General features: G+C 39.2%; 1 protein-coding gene across 4 annotated transcripts in view; it reads right to left on the bottom strand.

Annotated features, from left to right (window-relative positions):
* Positions 1-24,120, bottom strand: part of ZNF462 (zinc finger protein 462) — a 94,016-nt gene that overhangs the window by 69,213 nt on the left and 683 nt on the right. The window lies entirely within an intron of this gene.

The raw sequence follows: 24,120 nt of genomic DNA on the forward strand, positions 1-24,120 counted from the left end.
TTTTTCCTGAAAAATTTCAGTAAAATAAATATCCTATCTTGACAGTCTGGATGTCAAACACGTTCTTCCAAAAATGGCAATTAGCCTCTGCTGAGAGCCATATACAACCTGCCAATGACTCCTGATCCTGTTTAATGTGAACCCAAATTCTGCAGGAGCTTACAGACACAAAACATTCTCTGTAGTAATCCAAGATACTGCTGGCATTCCAGCTGAAGGAAGCATACTGATCGTGCTTCATCCTACTTCTGCAGAGCACAACCAGCCTAAGCTCTGCCAAAAGCCAAGTGTGTCATGGGCAGCTCTAACTTACTTGGCCTGGGCAAAGATATGAAGTGGTAACACCTCTTCTTTGTTTTTGTTTTTTTTTGTTCCCCTATAGCTGTCAACCCACATATACAAACATGCTTGCTGCAGCTGGAAAAAGCCTAGCTAAAAATCGATTTTGAGTTTTCTATGAGGGACATCTTGGAATCAGGGATTTTTCTAGAAACAGCATCTGCCAAATCTCTGCAGTCAAAAAAAAAAGTAGTCTTCAATATTTTAGCACTCTAGCTTAAGGCAGCATACAGGCAGATGGACTGTGTACATCTTATATCTACAGACAGCTTTCTTGTTGTGTCACCTGAAAGAAACAAACCCCCCTGCTACCTCACAGCAAGCCACTGGAGGAATCTTTACTTCCCAACTCTGCCAATCCAGCTCATAATTTTCTGGAGAGGTCTGGAAGTAGATATGACATCAGCCTTTTGAGGAAGTAGGTAAAGAGTTCTTTTCTTTTTTAAGAACATTCCTTTCTAACATAAACTATCTCACCTTCCAAGCTGTATTCCTGCCATAAAAATATGGCTTTTCTGCCATATTTTTCGTGGTCTACCTACTCCTTGTTCTGTGGGCCACTCCTTCTCCAGGTCTTTAGGAAAGATGCAAACTGGTCATCTGCTATTGTTATTTCCACAGCCTAGCAAAGAATGATGCTGGTGACATACAACTTCAGTGTAGCTCTGAAGTCAAAGGAACTGGTCTTTCATTTCTTCTGTGTATGTTTGGTGTGCTGGTCCCGAAGTACACAGGATGAAATAAAAGCTACTGCTTTCATTTCCTAAGAAAGGAACATAGTAGGGCAGAAAAAATAAGGGAGAGAAAAAGGAGGGTTGGGAATGCACTACAGCAGACACCACCAGGAATGACCAAAAGTCATCTGGTTTGACTGTCTCTCAGCCCTGCTGGTGAGGAAGGGCCTCCCATGTACTCCACAATCTGGTATCTGAGCCTGCAACAGTCTTATATTTCTTCCTCTTTCTTTTTGAGGAACAAGACTCCCTTTTTGGTTCTTATTGTCTGTTGCTCTGAACTCAGTAACTGATACAACTGTGGTCAGTCAAGATATTGCATATGTGTGTGTGTGCGTGTACGCTATGTCTGGATCCTCAGGAAGGCAGCCTGGTATTTTATTTTTAAACTTTGGCTCCTGTTGCACAGCCCCACATATAATGGCTTCACTCCTGAAGGTTGGATACTCTTCTGATATCAGTTTTCAAAGAAAAACAAAGCCATGCAAGCCAATACTACCAAGAGAACAGGAGCGAAGTTCTCTCCTAAAGATTTTCTTTCCCTCGTGAAAAAACAAGAGACCACAGAAAGATTAAGCCATCAGTGTCATTCCAACTTCCTGCTCCTGTATTCTTATGAGCTGCAGAATATTGTAAAAATTCCAGTACCTATGGTGCTTTTTGAGATTTCTCCATTTTTATTTATTTATTTATTTTTATTTCTTGCTGGAATTCTGCCAATTTTCCCCAGCTGAGGAACAGACCCATATGTGGATCAGTACTTACTGATTGGCTTTTATTACAAAATAGAGGGTCAAAATGGGAATCTGTTTCTCCTTACCTGAAAGCAGAACTTGCAATGGATCTTCAAGGTCTTGGAAGCTAAAGGAGACAGAACCAGACTTGGCTAATCATAGGATTGGTGCTACAGCTTACCCTTCCTTCACCCTTCCTGAAGAGTTTGCCCTTCAGACGTGTTCCAAAGTTGACAAACTAACTTGTATCATATACCTCTAGCCACCTGCAGTCCAAGATCATTTTGGCAGTGAAGTTTCACTGTCAAAAAAAAAAAAAAAAAAGTGGTTTCCTTTTCAGCTGAGCATACAGGGGCTATATCTGTAGGCTTGATTAGAAGAAGAAAGGAAATGTTCAAGTTAAAGACAAGAAGGTTCCTTTGCAACCATGCAAAAGGAAGAAAAGATTTGAAACTGAATATAGAAGATAAATGGATTGGGAACAGTTGGAAGAGAGGAAGTCACCTTCTATCTTAACTTTACTTGCATTTCATGATGGAAGACAGCTGTTATGAGTTAAAATAATCACACATTCCCAAGGAAATACAGAAAAAACAGCTCCCCCTTCTTCGAGAAATGCTTTGTTCTGCCATTGTCTTCTAACTCCTCCAATTAGACTACTGCAATAGTGTTCTGAATCTTAAAAGCCTTCCAAAACTAAAACTACAAATTAAAAACTGCAAATATTTTGACAACTAAGGAGTCAAAACTCTCCTTCATCTTGTTGTAATAAGAGTTTTACAATAATAATAATAATAATAATAATAAAGAAAAGCATTTATAGTGAGGACTTTTCTGCAGCATGACCTTCAAAAGAAGCTAATATACGATTTTTCCCAGATATTGACTCATTTGTGTATCAGTTACCAAGAAACCCAGAAGATCTAATGACAGTGCTAATTTTTAAAGTGCTTTGATAAGCACAGAAGACAAGAGAGTTAATCTCTAAGTTTTCTAGATGTATCATCCTTATCAGAATAAATATGGTTTTGAAAGGTGCCTAACAAAAAACTGATAGATTACTATTGAAAGGTATTATGAACTGGTTATTGTGAAATTATGACTATTATGAAAACTGGTTATTATGAAATCACAATATAATTGGTGGGGTATTTTTAATAGAAAGTTAGGTTGCTCTAGGAAATCAACATGTTTACAAACTGATTTTTTTATGCCACAACCACCTCTGTGGTAACTGAAGGACCAAAGTCTGTAGTTCCTGTCTGTAAAACCAGGACTTAAGTTCTGGGTGACTAAAGTGCTGGTCTGTAGAGTCCAGAGGAAACCAGAGGTCTTCTGTTTGGGGGATTTACTGTCCTTTAGAAACCACAATGTGCAAGTCTGTAGCAGCTCAGCTCTGTCAAGACTGTATAAAAACTCTGTTCCATTTCTTCTGTTCCTCTAAGACAACAGGAAAACGCACCTACTTTGTAAGAGGAAGGCAGCTTCCACCAACCTTGTACATAGATTCCACGTTGAGAATTAAGTGCAAATTGTTTATCCTTAGTTCTAAGCCTAAGATGGGGAAGTGGAGGAAAACCCGGGAGAGAGATAATCAAACATCAACTGATACTACAAACCTGCAGTCTGCCTTATTATTTCATTTAACTGGTTATTTGCTTCACTCTGATATGCCTGGGAGAAAAGATTCTCAGCGCATGTTCCAGTAAAACTCGAGTACCTCTTTAGATTTCCTACATTTCAAAGCTCCAGCATTCTCATCAGCTATCCTTTAAGACAACTTATCCCTGACCTGGCATGAGATAAGTACAGTCACCTTGCTCAAAGTTCACCATCTACAACTAGGCAGTTGTCCTCATCCAACTCATTGATAGTACTCTACAGCCTGTCTCTCAGCATGGCTTCTAGGGAGAGCCTACAGGCTTCATGCCTTAGGACTTTCTACTCAGTCCATTAGTTATTCCGATAGCTCCTAATCTTTTTCCACTATTAAATTAGAAATAAATAACTATTTATATAGCAAACATTTTCTAGTCTTAGATTCCAGACACTGCATCTTGTTACAGCTTGGTACAGATTCCAGATTCCTATAATATCGGGCATAGCCTGGCAAATTAACTGCTTTTAGCCTCCTAAATGTCACTTCTGAAATCCTCTGAAAGGGGAGAATGAACTATCTGTAAGTTCTCGCTGTGAAGCACAATTTTCCAGAGTTCAAATCATTGCTATCCTCAGCATATCTACCCTTATTTTTAAAGACATGCCAACTTCAGGAATGGATTTAATATTCCAAGAGTAGTACTTGCACAGATCAGCAGAGGAATGACAGTATCCTCTGTATTTATATATCTGAGTGCTGTAGTAGTCCGTTTAGCTGTTCTAACCATTTTGAATGATATCTACTCCTTTACAGTATTTCTGTTTTCTAATTCAAGAGAAAGATGGGACTCTTGAAGTCAACATTGGCCATCAAGCCAAGGCATTACATTACTCAAGTGATTCACAGAGCATTTTCTATTCCATATTTTCTGTTCATTACAGGTAAAAACTGAATGAGATTTTAGGTCTGTTTTATTTCTAAATATAAATTACTGGTGTGGAGAACAGAAGGAAAAAGGAAAAGTCTCTAAATCCTATCAGATACCCCTCTTTTCTGACCTGTGGGATGCTTTTGTTTGCAGTGGAACAAGTCCAAAAGGAAAAGGAAGACCCTTGCTTTTCTCTTTGGGATCAAGGGCTCTCAAAGGCACAGTGCTGGTTTTATCTGTTTGATCTATTAAAGCAAGGTCAGTATTTACTTTGGTCATGGAAAGCCCCCAAAGTATTTTCTGATATACTAGAAAGCGAGTATCCAATAAGACTTGTGATTCTTCTGTGCTCTCTGCATGAGGTTTTCTTATCCCAGAATCCTCCTCTTCTAGAGATGCAAAAGCAGGTACCTCCATCTGTATAACCCCAAGGAAATGACTCAATTTTCCATCCCTTTTAATGGAAGAAAAATAAATAGATAAATAAATGTTAGACTGAGTTTTAAAGATTGTACAAATACATGTTTTGATAACTCCTCGTCAGCTTGGCTCCTTTGTGAATATTTGAGGACAGCCCTGTCACCCTTTTCCCCCAAATGACAATTGCCTTGTAAGGATACTGGATATATTCCAAAAATCAGCATTTACCCACAAGAACTTCAAATATCTACCTTCCTTAGCCTGGATAGATGAATGACTGAGAAACACAGTGTTCTTGCTTATTGCACATTTCGAAGTTTCATACAAGCCAACCCTTCTTGGTTCCTCTGTTATCTAAGCCATAACATACTCTGTATTTTGTGAAAACATTACCATAATTATAATTGGTAGTGTTCTGACTTTCTAGAAAACAGTGATGGGTCCAACTGTCTTGTATCTTAAGGAGTTCTATTGTTAGGAACACACTAAAATAAAATCCCACAAAGCAAAGATGAGATCTGCTTAATATAAGGTTGGCATATGTAACAGCTTCAATGGATCTCCCAAACTAGCCAACATCCTCTGCTGTGCCTCCTGTTTCCTGAATAGGCAAGCAGAACACAATAAGAAATGTTATTGCAGCCTTTGTTGATAGACAATTGACTTTTTGTCTCTTCTTAGCATCAAGCTGATCGTGTTCTTTTCAGAAAGTGCTCCTTCTCAGAACCACTTGGAAGAATGCTTCATGATTTGTGTGTGAGATTTATGTCCACCCAGGAGATTTTTCATCCAGTCCTCACACCCAGGTATTATTTGAAACTTAACTCTTTTCCAACAGACTATATATGTAGCTTTGGTTACCCTGCCCAAAGCTGATTTAGTTTAGACATGGTGCAACCACAATTGAATAATGGAGGCAAAGAAGCCACAAAAGCTCAGCCATGGAGCAACCAGTATCATCATTTCCTCTCCCAGCAGTATTTCCTCTAGGTCAAGACAGCTGGAAACCCATACTGAAGGATATTTTGGGTCAAATCCAGCATGGCACATCCTCTGGGGCTGCATTTAACTCCTTCCTAGGCAAAAGAAGATGGAACTTTCACAATTGCTTTTGGATACTAAACAAGGTGATTATGATGGCCCAGACATCACATATTTAAAAGTTTCAACATAAGGTTCCTCTCAAGGGGTCTGAGGACTTTCTGACGTGCTTTTCTAAGCAGGCTCCTAAAGAAGCATCTTCATCCCCACTGCAAGGTAGCGATGGACTGTGTGTCCGTATCTTGTGGAACTAATTACATCTCTGTAGAATTCATATTACCTTCTAGATAGTTTGTTGGAGAACAAAGAATGGAAGAGATCTCATGGATAACCAAGATTCATTCTCTTGTTATTACACATACAAATCCCAAATCAATTAACTTAAAGAAAAAAACCAGCATGCTTACTAAAGAAATGAGGCTATGGGTCCCTGAACCAAGGAAAGCCTGGTTTTAAAGAGAAGGAATTATATATTATAGTCTTCTGATAACCAGAAATTTAACTGATAGCAACTGCTAGTCCCAGTGACCACACAAAAAGGTAACACACAGAGATCTGACCAACTATGGATACTGACGTAAGTCCTACACCCCTCCCTATAAAGGATTCACTTCTCAGCTGTAATCCCCCTTGAGGGTGGAAGTCAAATCTTACAGCTCTGGAACATGATGTAACCCTCAGTTCTACTCAGCTTATCAAAAATTCCTGTTCTGCTCCCTCTCTTCTCACATTTCCTTGGCCTCATTATGGCTTTAAAAAGGAAGCTTGCTGCTAAAATCCCACTTGGGCTAATTTGCCTATGACAGCTTGACAGCTGTAGCAAGAGAAACAGAGGGATTCTTCCAAGCAGATGATGATTCTGACTGTCCCATTAATTTGATCAGCCCAGCTCTTCCTATATAAAAATCCCACCAGGAACACAACTGAGAGGTATCCCAGAACACATGGACAGATTATTCAGAAGAGACAAAGGAAAAGGGAAGAAGGAAAAAAGAGAATGAGAAAGGGGAGGGAGGAAGGGAAGGAGGGAGGAAGGGAGGAAGGGAAGAAAAAACTCTGAAATTTTGTTCATGCAAAGAAAGTCTTAAATCATTCTTTACTGGCAGGTAAATTGGTCTTCTGCATGCACTGAGCTCCCTTCAAGGTAGGTTTGGTCCCATATTGCAAGCATGGTATATTTCTTCTGCCTTCTAATAACAGTTAGGACTTTCTAAGCAAGCTACAGAAGAGAAAGTACTTGTTCAATACCAGTAGCCCATTGCCACACTTTCCTATTACAAGCTTGTCAGCCTGCCAACACAGAGAACTTCCAGAAATCCTGCTTGCTCTCTTCCCACAGAACACAAAGCAGCATATTCCTTCAGAAGCTCTATTCAACCTCCCTTTCTTCCCTGTAAGCTTGCATCTTTGAGACAATGGATAAGAGGAGCCCTTCCTCCATTCATTTGCTCAGCCTGCTGAAGCATCAGATCTGTCTGATCTTGCAGCAGAAGCATTATCCTTTGTTCTGATCAGGTTGCACAAATAGCTGTGCTTGTGTCAGTCCCCAGAGCAGATATTTTTTTCATGACCAATATGATTACATCTCACACACCACACTGTGTCCACTTAAAAATGTTGTGGTTTGTTTTCCCCAAGATCCAGGAGATCTACAAAAATACCACTCAGTGATATGCACAAAGAAAGAAGGAGAATCTGTGCAACACTGTCACTACATGTATCCTAAACAAATAAGGATACAAATAAGCCAAAATATTCATATGCCTACCAAATAAGTAAAGAGTCATAAGGCTCACATGAAGGGCCTCAGCAAGTTGAAGGATTTATAGGGGTAAAAGTTGATTACAAAACCCAAGACATCCCACTACTTCTCTGCAGATTACATACTCCCCATGCTGATAAACAACAGCTGCTTTTACAGGTTCTGACACCTTATTTCTTCCCACACAGACATATTGGGCTGGTCCCAGCAACCTCACCACTGTCATGACATACCTTCACCTAGAATTCACACCTGGACCACTTGCAAGCTATCTTTAACTGAAGAGACACGTGTTAGCTACTGCCAAGTTAGATGAATATTCAAAGCAGTATGTCTGGTAAGCAGTTCAGTTTCCCACACTGACAAAGAATAATAAATCACCGCATCTATTGATATAGTCATGAGCTCTCAAAAGGTTACAAAGCATGGCTTTAATTTTTCCTTCCCCCTATTTTACCATAATGCATGCTACTTATGAAACTGTTGCTATCACACAGGCTTTTTTTCCCTAGGTCAGAAAATCATATTAACCAGAAAACACAGCCTGTAGGTTCTTCAGAACTTCAGTCTGTCAGAAAGCACTCATTCAAGTTGGAGGTTTAACTTTATCTAGTACCTGCAAATCTCTTGTATTTTTTGCCTACATGCAAATATGTATGCTGTGTGGTGTCTGAGGCCAGGTAAAAGCTTGAATACCCCTTTCTAGCTTCTAGCCAGGATTTAAACATGGGGGGAGAAAAAATGCTAATCCATGGTTTGCAATGAACAAAACAAAACAAAACCTTACCACAGGGGAAAAAGTCATCCTGCCTTTAACCAAATCTAATCTAATCTTTCCTCACAGCTATAACATCACTCTGAGTGCTTCACTCCTGATCTTCAGCTTCACACACAGAGCACAGAGAATTACTGATACAAGCCTTCTGTACAAGGCCAGACTCAAAAAAAAAATACATAAATGGGTCTGATTAACACTGCTGAGTTTGCAATCAGAATCCATACAGTTCCATGAAGATATTGCCATTTTTAGTAAGTACAATATCCTCCAAAATCCAACAGCATTATATGATTTCTGTTTCATAAAGGCTTTGACTTTCCTTTTATTATCCCAGTCTTGCTTTAACACATATTTTATATTAGAATGCGTTCCAGGAAGCATATGGCAATAGAACTAGGTCAACCATTAACCAAATAACAGGAAGCTGCTCTGCAGAGCACACCCTTCAGAGCTTGCTTAATGAGCTAGCTCTTCAGAATGTGTCCTTCAGTAAGGTTGCAACTAACTGTTCCACAGGATTTTCTTTAAAGCCACAAGGTCACCCAAGTTAGGCAGCTCCTAGACATGACACATTCAGAACAGCCATCAGTAAGTACAAAGGCATCTATCTAGGTCAGATGTTGAGATGAAGAACACTCTTTAAGCATACATGGGTCACTGGACATCAGGAACCAGTTCCAATGCTTTCTTCATCTTATCAGTGAGCAGAACCCATCACATCATTAATCTACTCCCACAATTTCAGGAAAGAACAGATGAATTTGCCTTTGTAGAGCTTGTGGGGTGGGATACCACGAGTAGATAAAGAACCTTACATCTCTCTGCCTTCTTCCATGCTTTCCTATCAGAGGAGGGCAAATTACTTCCCAGATGAGAGTCACTTGTCTGGCTTGCAAAAAAGGACTGTTATTAAGGCTTGCAACTCAGTGTCTCACTAAATATTTCATGTTCTGGTTTTCCCTTGTTCTTTTAGAGATACAAACAGTATTTAACATGGTCTGTCAAATCAGAGAAAAAAAAAATTATCATGGTTAGTACCTTCATTTGTTCCATCTCAACCTTACCAATTGCTTCAACTGAAGATCACTTTCTATATTTTTAAACAATCAAAGACACATAGGCTTGAAATGTAAGTTTTTAGGCCTCTGAAAAGCATCGGGTGTCAAGGAATAAAAGCCGTAAATAATGCAGAGATTAGACAAAGTTCTGATTCATGCTGTACTGTTAACAGAGCAGTAGAGGTGGCCCAATCAAATTGTTTCTAAACAAATAAAACACAAAATTTGCCATCACTCTACTTGTTTTGCATAGAACAGTCAATGATATCCATCAAATAACTGTTGCAACAACTTAAGTCAACAGCGACATACCACAAAGTATCAATTTTTAAAATAAAAATAAGCCACCATCAAGCTGTGTGACTACAATCAAATCTTGACACTGAACCTATAAAGATATTATTATTATTATTATTATTATTGTTATTATTATACTCTCAGAAAATAATAGATAGTCTCTTATGTCTTCTTACTGTAGTCCTTCATTTGAATATTTACAAACAAACAAAAATTCTAAGATCTCAAAGTCATTACTTACCCCCAATAAATCAAAACAACAACAAAAAAAAACAACTCTCTCTACATTTTCATTGCTAGTTGTAGGCATGTTTCACCACCACTTCTAATAGGAAAATGTGCTGTGAACTTCTACAAAACAAGAGTTTGATGTCTACACTTGTGGCAACAACAACAACAACAACAAAGCCATGTCCTACAAATGTTCTCATACCAGTGTTTTCAGAACTGAGAACTTCTCTGTCACCTGACATTTGAGATGGGAACTCAAGTTCATCTTTCTGGTACTAGAGCTTGGTAGAACCAGATAACAATTCCAGTTCCTAGTTATCAGACACAGGAAATGATGAGGCATCCATGATGACAGAGAAAACAGTCAGTGTGTGTGATCATATGTCCCTGCAGATTGCTTTGTATCTTAAGCGACAGCTCCTTGCTGAAACAGGCTAACTCAATGGAAGACTGCCAAGCATGCTGTGGTGAGATTATCATCTTAGTAGTTATTTATAATAAACTATCTTCAGCAAGTAGCACCTTTTTGGATATGAAAAAGTGAAGGACCCTGTATTTTCTTTGCAGTATAGAGATGTTCTAGTTTGAACGAGAAAAGGTGCAGACAAAATTTAGAAGCATTATTCATTTGCATATGAAGAAACACTTCTGATGAACATTCTCTCCAGTGTACACTAGAAACTGTTCAACACACTGAAAAAGCCATAACATTTCCACTTCTAGAAAATAAAACCTGCAAGAGGAATTATATGTCCACAGCAACTATACCTTAGAAGAAGCCTATTGATTAGACTGTATCCTTGATACTTCTGATGCTCAAACAGCTACCACACATGGAGTTATCTATGTAACCAAGAAACAGTTCTGCCTGAGACGGTGTTCAAGTTTCACGTCATTTTTCAGTGATATTTATTTCCAAGTATACTATGGAGAAGTGCTACTCCTCCATAGTTTTAACCCAAAATTCTGCTGAATAGGGCCAATGGAGCAAGGAGGACTGTGTAAGGATGAAGTTATTGCAGAACAGAACAAACAGTCTTCACATACAGACATGTTTTATATGCATCCCCTCCTCCCATCACCAAATTACAACTGGGAAAACATACCTGTGGGTTGACTACTACCACACTCCCACTCCAGTTCTTAGGAACATATGAAGAAAGTCATACCTTTGCAGGGCTACCACAGAGCAGCATCTAAGACAAGGATTCATTCAAGAGAAGCTGTAAAATCATTCTTTGAAAATCCTGCTGAACAAGCAAGAGAAATCATAAGAGCTCTGATTATGAAGTAGAGCTCTGCCATGCCCATCAGGAAGCAAGTTCTGCTATTCTAGAGCTTCCCAGGCTGCAGTTACGAGAAGATGTCTCCAAACACTGGGGACATTAAAATGGCAACAACAAAAACAAACAAGAACAAACAAAAACAGGAGACCTATCCATGACTGAGCTCACTGAAGACAAATCACTAAATTTTTTAAGTTTCAAAAGTTCACAGAATGTCTGATAAGCTTATTTAGAATATTTTTGTTGCTGTTTATTTGTTTTTGTTGTTGTTTGTTTGTTTTGTTTTGTTTTTCCCCAGAGATTTAGATTCATGTAATGGTATTTGGTACTTTAAAAAAAAAATGGTGTCAAAGTAATTTGGCACTATCTTTAACCACATAGGGAAAAAAAAAAAAAATCTAACAGGACATTCCTGCTTAAAAAAATAGCAGAAACAATTACAATAGCTTTCTATAGTTTCTTAGTAATTACAGTTTCAAAGACTATACAGTATCACTTGCAGTATTTTGTACCTTTCTGCATTTCACAGCTGTAGTACAATGTTCTTAAATGGTTACAGCTTTTGAACAAATTGTCTCTGCACTAAAGCCAAAAGGATCTACAATGAAACTTCAGCTGAAGCTCAGAACTTTCACATGACTGAACTCTTCTCTTTCTCCAGATCTGCTTAGCCCTTCAGCCTCCCCCCAACCCCTTTTAAAATCCATCAGACATGCTTTTGGAGGGCACTTCACTTGTAAAGAAAAAAAAAAAAAAAAAAAAAAAAAAAAAAGTAATAATATTAATAGAAAAAAAAAATAAAAAAGAAAAGAAGAAAAAAAAAAGAATTTCAAAAAGAAATGCAATCCTGCTGGGCTGAAGTTTTCAGATGACAAAGCAAAAGGTAATTGTTTAATACCAAGTATGAAAGCAGCATAAAAGGACAAGATGCAGAGGGAAAAAAACTATTTAGGCTTCCTGCGCTGGCATGAAATGGCTGCTTTCCTTCTTACTGCCAGCTCCCATGCTTCATGTTGACATTACACATCCTGTACTGTAGATCCACCCCCATGCTGATGCTTGCCCAACAGAATTATCTCCTGCGTCACAGCAGTGGTAACAGAACTGCTGGCTCTGCAGATCTGAAAGCACCATTTCAGTGCTTAATACATGCAGCAACTGGACACGTTACCAGATATTCTGGGTTGGTTTGTGGTACTCTCAGTACTGTATTACTTGGCTGAACCTTCTGTTAACCAGATGGTCTGTTCTTCCCTTGGGACCAAACCATTAAACTTTATTTTATTAATTTCTACCAAAACGCGGGGACAGTTTATAGCACTTGTGTCTGGTTTATCTCCAACAGGGTTGCTAAGATGAAAATGACCTAAAAATAACTGGAAGTGCTGCTTCACACCAACAGAGAACAAGATCTTTTGGAGTAAATATTTAAATGATCTGCCAGATGAAGTACCATAGTAGCATGAACACATGGATAGCAACTTCTATTATATACAAATATGCAAATTTACACACTCCTATCATTGTAAAAGGGTCTATGTTACATTTCCCTGATCCAAAGCACCTCTGTCTTGAGAAGGCAGTTACCATGCTAGTGTCTATTCAAACCATTCTCTTAATGGCAAAAAAGCATGAAAAGTCATGGCTTCCAAAAACACCAGTTTGTGATGTGGCTCCAAAATGCTTGAAGATCATCTAGAGGCAACAGAGAAACATGAATGTTCCCAGTTGAACATCCCCAAACTCATATAAAATCATACTTAAGGGACATGCCAGCATTAGTTGAAGTCAAACTTGAGTATTTGTAACACACATGCTCCCCCTGTCAAAATACAAAGAGTGAGAATGAAAGAAAAGGAGCACATGAATGAAAGCGAAAGAATTATCTACAGCATTAGTTCCCATTGGCTGTTGCAAACCAGCTACAACCACGCCATCACATGCAACCACAAATGAACATCTCATGTATGTAGGTGGTAGCTGTTGAAAGCTGAGGGCATCTTCTATTTAAGATGCAATTTCCAAACACCTCCCTGAAAACTCCTAAAGAATTAGTCCATGTAGTTAAGGATTTGATCTTCAAATGCGTACTCAACAGGAGTAGCTGCAATCAAACTCAAAATCAGATCACAGGGACTATTCAAATGAATAAGCTTTTACAGGATAAGGGCTTCAGCCCTCATCTTGTATTATCTGACAAATGCACTGCAGTAACAACAAAATACAATGGGAGATGAGGTCTGACCTATTAAAAAAAACACTTTTGTTAATGTTCATAACAGTGGTAGTGAGGATTTATTAAATAAGTAACACATACATGTCTGCACACAAAACAAAATCCCAGGAATGTAAGAAGAATCTTGTAGAAGTTGCAGTTTTAGTGCCTTCAAATAGGAAGCCAATTCACTTAAAATCTAACAATAATAAATCATTAAAATAAGTTCTCCAGGGCTACCACTACAGTGCAGTGCTTCCAAAGCAAGGCTGGAGTCACTATTCAGATTGCTGCAAGCAGACATTTTTAAGAGGCAGATTTCTCAACCTAGAGTTCCAGTCTCTGTAAGGCTGGGATCTCAAATATGTGTAAATAGGACAGCACTACTAGTGTCCAGCTTCCCACATGTGACTAACTTCTGATGTGGAAGGAGATCATCAGACATCTTCTTTGCACCACTTGGGCAACTAAACAGTCTTTTGGTCATTCATTATTAAAATTCGTACTTAGACACGAATAACCCTCCAATATGGATGTCAACAGATCAGCAGGTATTGCCTTCAGCTCATAAGCAGGCTGCTTATTTCACCTGTAAAGAGGATTAGATATCTTCAGCATATCAAGAAAACAAGCATAAGAATAGACTGTATAGCATTTTAGCTCCATATATCTTTAAAATTTCCCCAATGAGCAGGATTTTTTTTTTATGTCCCATTTAAGTTACTACCTCATCATCATATGACTGCCCTCCACTGCCATGTCATACAAAACTTCAGTGTATGGTAACAGGCCCCCCAGAAAGTCATTCCACAACCTGAAACATCATCTACCCTTCAAACACACTAAAAATAGATTGCTCACCCTCTTGAGGTCTCAGCAGCCCATCTGATATTACAGTACAGTATTAACAAACCTATGTAGACATGAATTCTTAAAATAAATATCTTCAGAGATAAGACCATAACACCAGCAAGCAAATTATATTCCTATACACCACTGAAGTGGCATGGGTGGACCTGTGGAAGCAGTGAAGCAACATGGAGGGCAATGAGGATTTCATGTTAGTTTTGCAAGAGAACACCACATGCAACCTTTGGTCAACCTGCCTGTTATCCTGCCAAGCAACTTCTGACTCAAGGCTTTTGGTCTCAAAGACATTTTCTGAGAGGGACCTTAGCAGTTTTGTGTGGTTCCTTGGGAGCACAACACACTGAAAATCTTGTATTCCCTCCTGCTCCACCGTAGAAGGAGAGCAGTGCATTTGTGAAGAGGGAGTTGAATGGAAAAATCTTTGTAGTTTATCAGCTCTGTAATCTGATGATTTTAAAATAATTCAGATTTACTCATTTATTCATGCAGCTGGGAGACCCAGAATATATTGACTCATTTTTTTAGCAGCTTCAGTGAATAATACAGTTATGCCCTTGGAGTCAGGGGTTTAAGAAGTCTCTTATGTGCACATATCACCTTGGCAAGAGAAATCTGCATGCTCTTGAGAAGCAACAGCTTCTTCTCAACCTAGCAGAATGGAAACACGCCAGGAGCCGGAACCACCAAAGGGTTAAAAACATGACTCCTGCAACTCCTGAGTGAAGATCCACCATACATGCTGATTCACACAATGGCCTTCGGTCATATTTACCTCCTGAAGGCCCGATAAGGTCCTCCTCTCCCCAGGCCCTGGTGCTATCATGCTCAGGGCTGTTTTACACCATATGCTTGATCACAGACAAGAGAACTTGACCTCTATATGACCTGACATAGTTGAAAGCTGATATGCTTTCTCCCCACTGCCCTCCCCCACCAAAGATAAAAGGTCATTTAGACCAAAAAGAACCAGTCCAGACTGACTTCAAGTTACATGAATTCAACTTTCAGGATGCGCTCCTGGCCAGGAACCCAAACCCTTTCTTGCAAGGCTGCAAGCTACAGCCATGTGAGAAGGCAGACAAAATTCAGCAGTAAGGAAGTTAATTAACAAGGTTGAGAGCTGCCTGGCTATGCTCAGTTTTCCATCACCCATTTGTTAACATTTTTACACTCGACAAGTTATTCAGCTGGGCATGCTAGAAGCACAGTTTCAGGGCCTATCAGTGCTGGAGGTCCTATATCTTGCAGCCAAAGCCACCTAGATGCAGCCAAGGAAGATAAAAACCGAAATGTATGATCAGAGCTTCCAATCAAATAAAGAGATATGAACAAATTTGAAATGATTTATTGACATTTATTTATGTTTCTGACAGTACCATTTGTCACACAACATAGGAAACATGATGAGTCCTCATGGCCATTCCTTCCCAGATTTTAATGCATTAATAACTAAAGCTAAGTAGATGCTGTATACATAGTTAGCCTCTTCCATACTCACCACAAGTAGTAACATACCTGAGAAAAAATGATCAGTCAGAATGAGAGCAATGACATAGGAGAAAAGTCTCAGATATCTCCAGTTGCCATCTCCAAGTGTTTGCAAACAGAAGAGATCTGGTCCAATCTCACACAACAGAACCACTCCCAAAAGGAACTTTTTATTTTCCTACATACACACGGTTTTGTTTTGACTGAGTGCAAAAAATCTAGTACCAAGGTCTTAATTTCCAATATCTCCATTATATTCTATTTATGGCTATTTCACTGAAAAGAGGAATGGATGGTTTAAGGAATTCAAATAATTAAGACCAAGATTTAGAGAGTTGGCCACTAATTCTTTGGGGAAGGGAAGGGAAGGGAAGGGAAGGGAAGGGAAGGGAAGGGAAGGGAAGGGAAGGGAAGGGAAGGGAAGGGAAGGGAAGGGAAGGGAAGGGAAGGGAAGGGAAGGGAAGGGAAGGGAAGGGAAGGGAAGGGAAGGGAAGGGAAGGGAAGGGAAGGGAAGGGAAGGGAAGGGAAGGGAAGGGAAGGGAAGGGAAGGGAAGGGAAGGGAAGGGAAGGGAAGGGAAGGGAAGGGAAGGGAAGGGAAGGGAAGGGAAGGGAAGGGAAGGGAAGGGAAGGGAAGGGAAGGGAAGGGAAGGGAAGGGAAGGGAAGGGAAGGGAAGGGCCTATGTCAAAAAACACCTTCACGAATCCATCTAAAATTTCTGCAAAACCTGACATAGGAAATATGGAACAATGTGAGCTGTCAATTTAACATCATTAAGAGGGAAGAAGACAGGAAAAAAAAATATCATCACACAGCTGAATTCTGGCCTTTAGACCACATTCTGGCATTCAGACCCTTTATTAATGATCCCTTTCTCAGTTAGACATTTATTTAAATCTTCACCAAGTCAACCAAGTTGGTGAAGAATGCACCTCCCAGAATATCAAACTCATGCTGTACGCATATTTTCCAGCACATGTAGTCTTACCTTGGCTACTCTGTTTATTTGATAAATCAGGAGAAACTCAAAGTATAGGCTGCTGGAAAACAGGTCGTGGGTGTCACATTCACCCATTCTGCTCTTTTCTTTGACAGCAATGAAATATTTAGGGATAATGTTTGAGAGGGATGAATTTGCCTGGCTCTTGTGATAAGTAGCTATCAGATTTTGAAATATTTGCATGACAACAGACCAATACAGTATGACCCATCTTCTTCCCAAAAAGAATATCCTGTGATGCCTTCTTTCCACAACTACTGCTACCACCCTGAAGCAGCACTATTTGAACCTTAAGAGCTGCAAGCGGGAAGGAAGAGTTTGCTCATTCGGGCAGTGCAAAGAAGCCCCTATTGTCCTACAAGGCCACGGAAACAGTGACCACATGTACATCAGAAGATTCCATTTTTAGCATCTTTCAAAACAAAGTCTTCTCTTTCACATTATCACAAGCACACTGAATCCTCAGTCTTCCTATATCATTCTCTGCAATGTCTGCTTTGTTTTGTCTTGAAAAATCATTCTCCTGCCTCTCTACCCCACGCAATTGCTCTATTAGCAGCAAGTTTCCACTACACATAATTATGGCATGCCTTAGCCTACTTTTCTGTTTGCTGAATAGCTATGCCTATTTTCTACTTGTGCTGATGCTACCATTTACTTTTCCTGACACTCTAATCCTTGTATCCTTTGAAGGCCTGACTTCCTCCACCACAACAGCAGCTGGGGTTCTCAGGCCCCTTTCCAGAGCTTTTTAATAGCAACAATAATGCCAGTGCTGAACATCCCCCTTCTTAATCTTCAGGTCATCACAGAGGCTATACCTGTAAAAAAAAAGTGCTTCAAATACACTGTCCAGTGCTGCTAACCACCCATTATGTAAATGAACAGCAAGTTATTAATTGCATCTTCCTGGCATACAGTACAAGCATCTAGCTTCTTCTCTCCCACAGGTGTAGAATAACTTCAATTTTCTGCACATTCCCAATTAGATTTTTTTCTTATCTTCCACCACACAAAAAAACAAGCTACACACTTCAACTAAATTCTTAATTTAACTAGTGAAAAACTAACCATAGTCCAGTGTTCTCTCAGAATTATTTGTCCTCAACACAGTGGCCTTGCAATGATTGCTGCCCTGATAAGCTCTCAGTAAGTCCTTCCTAATCACTCATGACATTGACGCTGTGCCTACAGCTCCTTATGCTGACATTATTAAATGTATTCTTAAAGCGACTGTGTTTGACTCCACTCAAGAACAATGACTGCACATCCTCAGATGTCTCGTTTCCATCTTCTTTAAATTACCAAACTGATTGTTTTTCTTGAGAGATCCTACGATCTTCTACCCACAAAACGGTTTCTAGCCCCAGCCAAAAACCCACTGTATTCCCTACGGACAGCAGCTATGGAGGTCTATCATTATATACAAAATAATAATAATAATAATAACAACAACAACAACAACACCTAACCAAAAACAAAGAGGTGAAGATCAAGAGGAAATGAAACGTATAGTAGTACGGCTAAATCTGGGACTGATGTTCTGATAATCATTATGTATCAAAAAATGACTACAAACCAATCACAACCAATAGTGGAGGAAAGGTTTTTTTCCAAACACTGCTTAAAGTAAAGCTCCTTTAATCAGTTTTATTAAGCAAGGATATTTTGAGATGACTGCTGTAACAGATACTGACTCAAGCTGAACAAAGCAACTGTACCATGACATTGAACCAGTAAGAGATGAAGAGAACACAGAGAAAAAATAAATAAATAAATAAAATAAATAAATAAAAATAAAACACAAAGTTGTACATAAGCCTGCATATTTCAAATATCAGACACCAGAAATTAAAGATTTCCCTAAATAAAGATTTCCCTTTCCCCATCTCATCCCCTCTTTCAAAACTCTCCAGACTTGTGTTTGTACTGCAACATCTGGCACAGCTTCATAAAACTCAAGAGATAAGTGTCAGACTTTAGATCTTTGGTATTGTTTCCAAAGTTAAAAGAACAAAATGGAACAAACCCCAAAACAATCTCATATGACTTTTTATTTACGCATGTGTTCAACTTCCCAAACACATTCTGAAAGTAGACTAATACTTCCAGAACTCAGGACATAAATTAAGATTGCATTAAATCTAGTCCCCTCATTTGGAAACTTCTGCTAGAGCCTTTTCACTACAACCAACAAGATAATTATCATAAGTTGAGCTATCTCCCTTCCTCCCCCCTTTTCTTCTTTCAGCACTGGCATACAAGCCATGCTATTTTAACTTCTTTCCTGTTCTCCCAGTTCTTCTGGAACATTTTATTTTCAACAGTCAACTCATTTGGAGAAGTGCCATGCTGAAGTTCAACCGTTTACATGTTAACTGTGTCTCTGCCAGCAGCTGAAGACTTACACCACACCACCTTCTCCAGGACCTCTTTCATTAAAAATTTTGAGTTCCTGTCTCTGAGGAACTTAAGTTTCTGCAGTTTAGCAGATATTTATGCAACTTTAATTCTTATCATTCTCCTTTCTTCTCTTCTAAATTGCCCTCGCTTTCACTCCCTGAAGAGCAAGGTGGCAGTTCTCCTCATCCCCTCCTCAATTAATACTTCATTGACAGCTGCTCATGTGCTGTGGGCCCATATTATATCTTAATGCTACCTGAAAGATTTCCATTAAACAAGCCCTTTCAGAGAGACTGCTTGATTAGTTAGCACTCTAGATGGAAGCAACTCTTTGAAAAGATAGCAAGCATTTAGCTTGATGAAGTTAAACATTTTACTAAAGCCAGCAATTAGAACTTCATACTTGATCACATCCTTCAAGTGTTAAGCAAATCATACAGCTGATAGTAACAGCAGACCTTTTTCCTCTGGAACAAGTTCATGAAAGACATGATTTCAGTTCAAAACAAAGATTAAGGAAAAAAAAAAGAGCATTTATATTATTTTCTGCTACAGTACATTGAAAATATACCAAAGTACAAAATATAGGGAAACATAGTACCTGAAATGATTCAAAGATGGTATGGGTCTTCATGGACCTTTCCTGATCTGTCAGAAGAATATCTCTCTTCCTCTACCATTGTGCTTCTTCCAAACATTCTTTTCAGTATTTCAGTTCATTTTTTGTTGTGGTGTTTTTTGGTGAGGATTTTTTCTTTTTTGATAATTATTGCTCTATAGGTTTTGCTGCTACATTTGGTTAGTGTTAGCTTCATAATAGGGTAATGTGAGTAAATGAATACTACATAGCTTTTCGATAATTTCGCAGATATAAGTCCTTTTTCTGCAGTTTCCTACTTCATTTACTCACATTGCCCTATTATGAAGCTCAAAGTAGTGTTCTTCTGCTCAGTTTAAGTAATTATCCACAACAACATGCAGAGAAAGTGTTATAGCAAAAATAGAGCAATCTCAATTTATACTGTAACTCCACATGTTGTTTGGAATCATAGGAAAACTCACAGAAAAAAAACTCATTTACACTTGTTTCTTGGAATTCCAAATTTCAGGAGGCATCTTTGGGCTTTTCTGAAGTAACCTTCCTCAAATGGTAACCTGTACTATTATAAGATTTTAGTTCTTCACATTTCCTTTCTAAGACTAAAATTAAACTTGTCCATTCTTTGGGGCCCAGTGTAACACCTGCCAGCTGTCCAGACATCTATGTTGAAAGCAGTTCTTCTCCAATACGTATCAACTCTTTAATTACTCATGTCTTCAAAAGAGACAATTCTCCTTTAAATCAAAGTTCACAACACTATAAAATTTGTTATAAATTTTACTAAATTAAAATGACCATCTTTTTTCCACTTGTGTTTGCAGTTATACTACTTTCCATTTCCAGCATCCAACTGTGTACTCATATTCCTCACTGCCTGGGCATATACAACACATTTTTAGTTTTCCTCCCGTATCAAAATTATTTTTAAAACCAATGGAAAGAAATTCTAAACATGATGTTTTAAGTTTCTCCTGAATGTAGTTCATTTTTAACCTAATAAAAATGCATAAGGAAATCAACTATTTGTTGAAATATTTTTAAAGCAGTGGTCCTTAGGTTTTGTTTGGTGGGGTTGAGAAAAGTGATTAAGAAAAGCTAGTTTATATACTGAACAATAAGCTATGAATGCAGTTTCTGATAGATCTTGCACCATGGACAAACTGTGTGTGCTCATAAGTCAAAAGCAATTGAAGCCCAATATCTGAATGAAGAAATTTGTGTCTGATGACAAGAAACATACTGGTCACCACTATCTCTTGAATTAGAATTATTATTCTAGATCCCCTGAAAGCCTTTTGTTTCATTTTTTGCTTTTTTGTTTTGAAAAATAAAAGTCACTCAGCTAGTCTTCTAACAGTAAGGTTAAAATCAGTCTGGGCAGACTAAAATAAGGAACATCATTAATGAGAATATTCTTCTCTAAAGATAATTTCAGTCTCATAGTAAAGAAAACACCCATAAATAACACCACTCTCCAATACAAACCAATGCAAAAATGTTCTTTTTCCTAGGGTGTCTGTCACCACAGGAGAGGGGCAAGATGCCCTCCCATCAAGATCCACAGCTTAAATCTCAACCTTGTTCTTGTATTGCACGTGCCACATTTATGAACAATGTCTCTGCAGGTCACATTGTAGTGTAAACAGAGTTGACTTCTCAAGAAGTAAGAGGAAATTCATGATTTTGAACTATGAAACACGATCAGATACCTATGGAGACAATATACTGAATAGAGAGAATGGATACATAGGATCTGACCCAACCAGCAGAGGTCAGTGAGGACTTTGCTATTATCTTCAGTGGCTGCTGATTTAGACCTGTACAGAAATTGTAAAGTGCATCAATGAACATCACATCAAGGAAAAAAGAAAAAAAAGAGAAAAAAAAGACAGTTAACCTCCCTTCTTATTTTGTCAAAGTGTAAGGTGAAGCATACATGAAATGGTATGTTGCATAGTCCACCTCTGAAAGTGCTTCATTTCAGAAGGGTGGAGATAACCACGGTATCTCAGTACTTTGTGTGACATTATCAGCAACCTGAACTAACAAAATGCACAGCTGATAATACAGTATACTTTCCAATAATATTAGAGTATATACTACACAATTTTTTCCTGTGGAATAATGAAACAAGGACATTGATTTTAACCTTGCAGTAGCTGGATCCCAAGTTCATCTTTAGTGATTACAGTCATCAAACCTTTCTATTCTTGGTGCCCACGTGGGAGTGTGTTTTGATTCAGATTCACTGGTCTCCTATTCTATAGCATATACCTCCCATATATAACACATTCCTTCTTAAATGCTTCAAAATAATCTACATATGAATGCTACCTTTCTATGGAGCTGTGCGTTCAAACTCAGTAGTACTGCATCCTGGTATCCACCTCATGCATTTCAGCATGTAGTTTGAATTTTTTGAGGAACTGCATCTACTACGCATCTGATGTGCAAATCAAGATTGGTGGGAAAAGAGTGAGGCCTGGTTTGAGACTACTAAAACTGATTTCAGATTAAAAGGTGGGCTAAAAAAAATCACACAAATTCCTTTTCAACTGCTATCTCTCTTTAAAGATCTTAGGTTTCCATAATTACATTAAAATCATAACAATGTTGCCATTAGTTTTCAGGAAAAAAAAAAAAAAAGTTTAAAGACACCAAAAAAGACAGCTGTGAAAACTGCTTCATTTTTTCCAAGAGAAATTGTGTATTTTATGATGCTCTGAGGAACCTACTAAAAGCTTGCCAGTATCGTTTTAATGCAACCTAGTGAGTGGGAAGAAATATTCCATCTTAATATAAAATAAATCCAAAAGAAGGAACGCTCTTGAAAATCAGAAGTTAAAAATCCCATAAATCAGGCATCAACAGCATCACCTAGAAAAAAAAATGACATTTCATGACATTCTCTGGAAGAACCTGAGCAGCCTCAATCTCTGCGCACTTACCTCCAAATGCTTTCAAAAATCTATAAATATAAGCATATATACACAATTCTTTGGTCAACTGATCAACCTCCTAAATTCTGTGGTCTTTAGCCAAAGAAAAATGTCTAGAAAGGTGACCTCCACATGAAAGCATAAGAGCAAAAAAGCCTGAGGATGTGTTTCTCTGTGTGAAGGAGAATCTGAGCAATTTCCTCCAATCCTCATTTCCTGATAGCATGAAGTCAGAGAGAAGACCCATCACAATGTTGTACATTGAAAAACTGAAGAAACCCTAGGGGAAAAAATCATGATTAAGCCAGCTTCTGCCAGCAAAGCTTCAAAACATGGAGACACATCCACGATGTTAGGAGCACTTCCCATCTCAGCTTTGTCTACTCTCTCTCTCCTCCATTTTCTGGTGGAGCTAGAGAACATGACATGGCTTACCTGACTCAGATCACAGCTCTCTGCCAAACTAGTCACTTCCTCTTAGACATGCAAGCAGCTTCATGAGACAAACAGACCCCCACAGACACACACAAAAGCAGCAGCAGAAAGCACTCAAACTTGAAGGTCTTTCTCCTTCCAAACACCAGAAAAACGAATGAAACTTTTCCCTTTTCTCCCCCAAAAGAGGGATGTGAGGCGGGGAGAAATCCTATCAGATCACAACTACATGAAGCTCCAGGAGGATCTCTCTGTGTGGAGAATAGAAACCACAATGCTAAGAGGACGCGGGGGGGGGGGAGAGAAGAAGGTTACTCCAGAAGACATAAAGAGCCTGTAGACTGTGTGTGCATGTGTGCGAGAGCGAGGAGAAGCTTTGTGTTGTGGAGCCTGGACTGGAACCAAAGCAGACAGCTTGCAAATGGAGGACAGGGAGATAAAGAAAGGGAAAGAGGGGGAGAGATAGGGAGAAAGCTGCTCCGGGTGGTGGAGAAAGGGGCAGGGGAGAAAGCTCCTTCTCCCTTGCCTGGTTTAAAGGTAGGGACATCGGAGAAGTGAGCAAGAAGAAGTGGGCTCCTTCCCTTTCCTTTCTTTCCTTCTCGCTCTCTTTCTCTCAAAGGAGAGCAGAAGCGTGTGTAATGGCTCCTGCTCTCCAGCTGAACGCTGTCCTCCTCCAACCAACCTCCTGCGGGCACCACCAGCCCCCCAGCCCCGGCGCCGCCGGGGACCCCCGCATCCCAAGTGGAGGAGCGCGGCGGCGGGGGCACCAGCGGCGGGGTGAGGGACCAGCCTCGCCGGCGGCGAGAGAGAGGGCAGCGAGAGGGGACGAGGAGAAAGAGCAGGAGAGGAAGAGGGGGAGAGAGAGAGGGAGAGAGAGAAAGAAAGAAAGGAAGGAAGAAAGAGAGAGAGAGAGAAAGAAAGAAAGGAAGAAAGAGGTCACCCGATTGCCTGGGTCGTGCCAGC

Source organism: Netta rufina (genome assembly GCF_964035555.1).
Source record: "Netta rufina genome assembly, chromosome: Z".
NCBI classification, from domain to species: domain Eukaryota; kingdom Metazoa; phylum Chordata; class Aves; order Anseriformes; family Anatidae; genus Netta; species Netta rufina.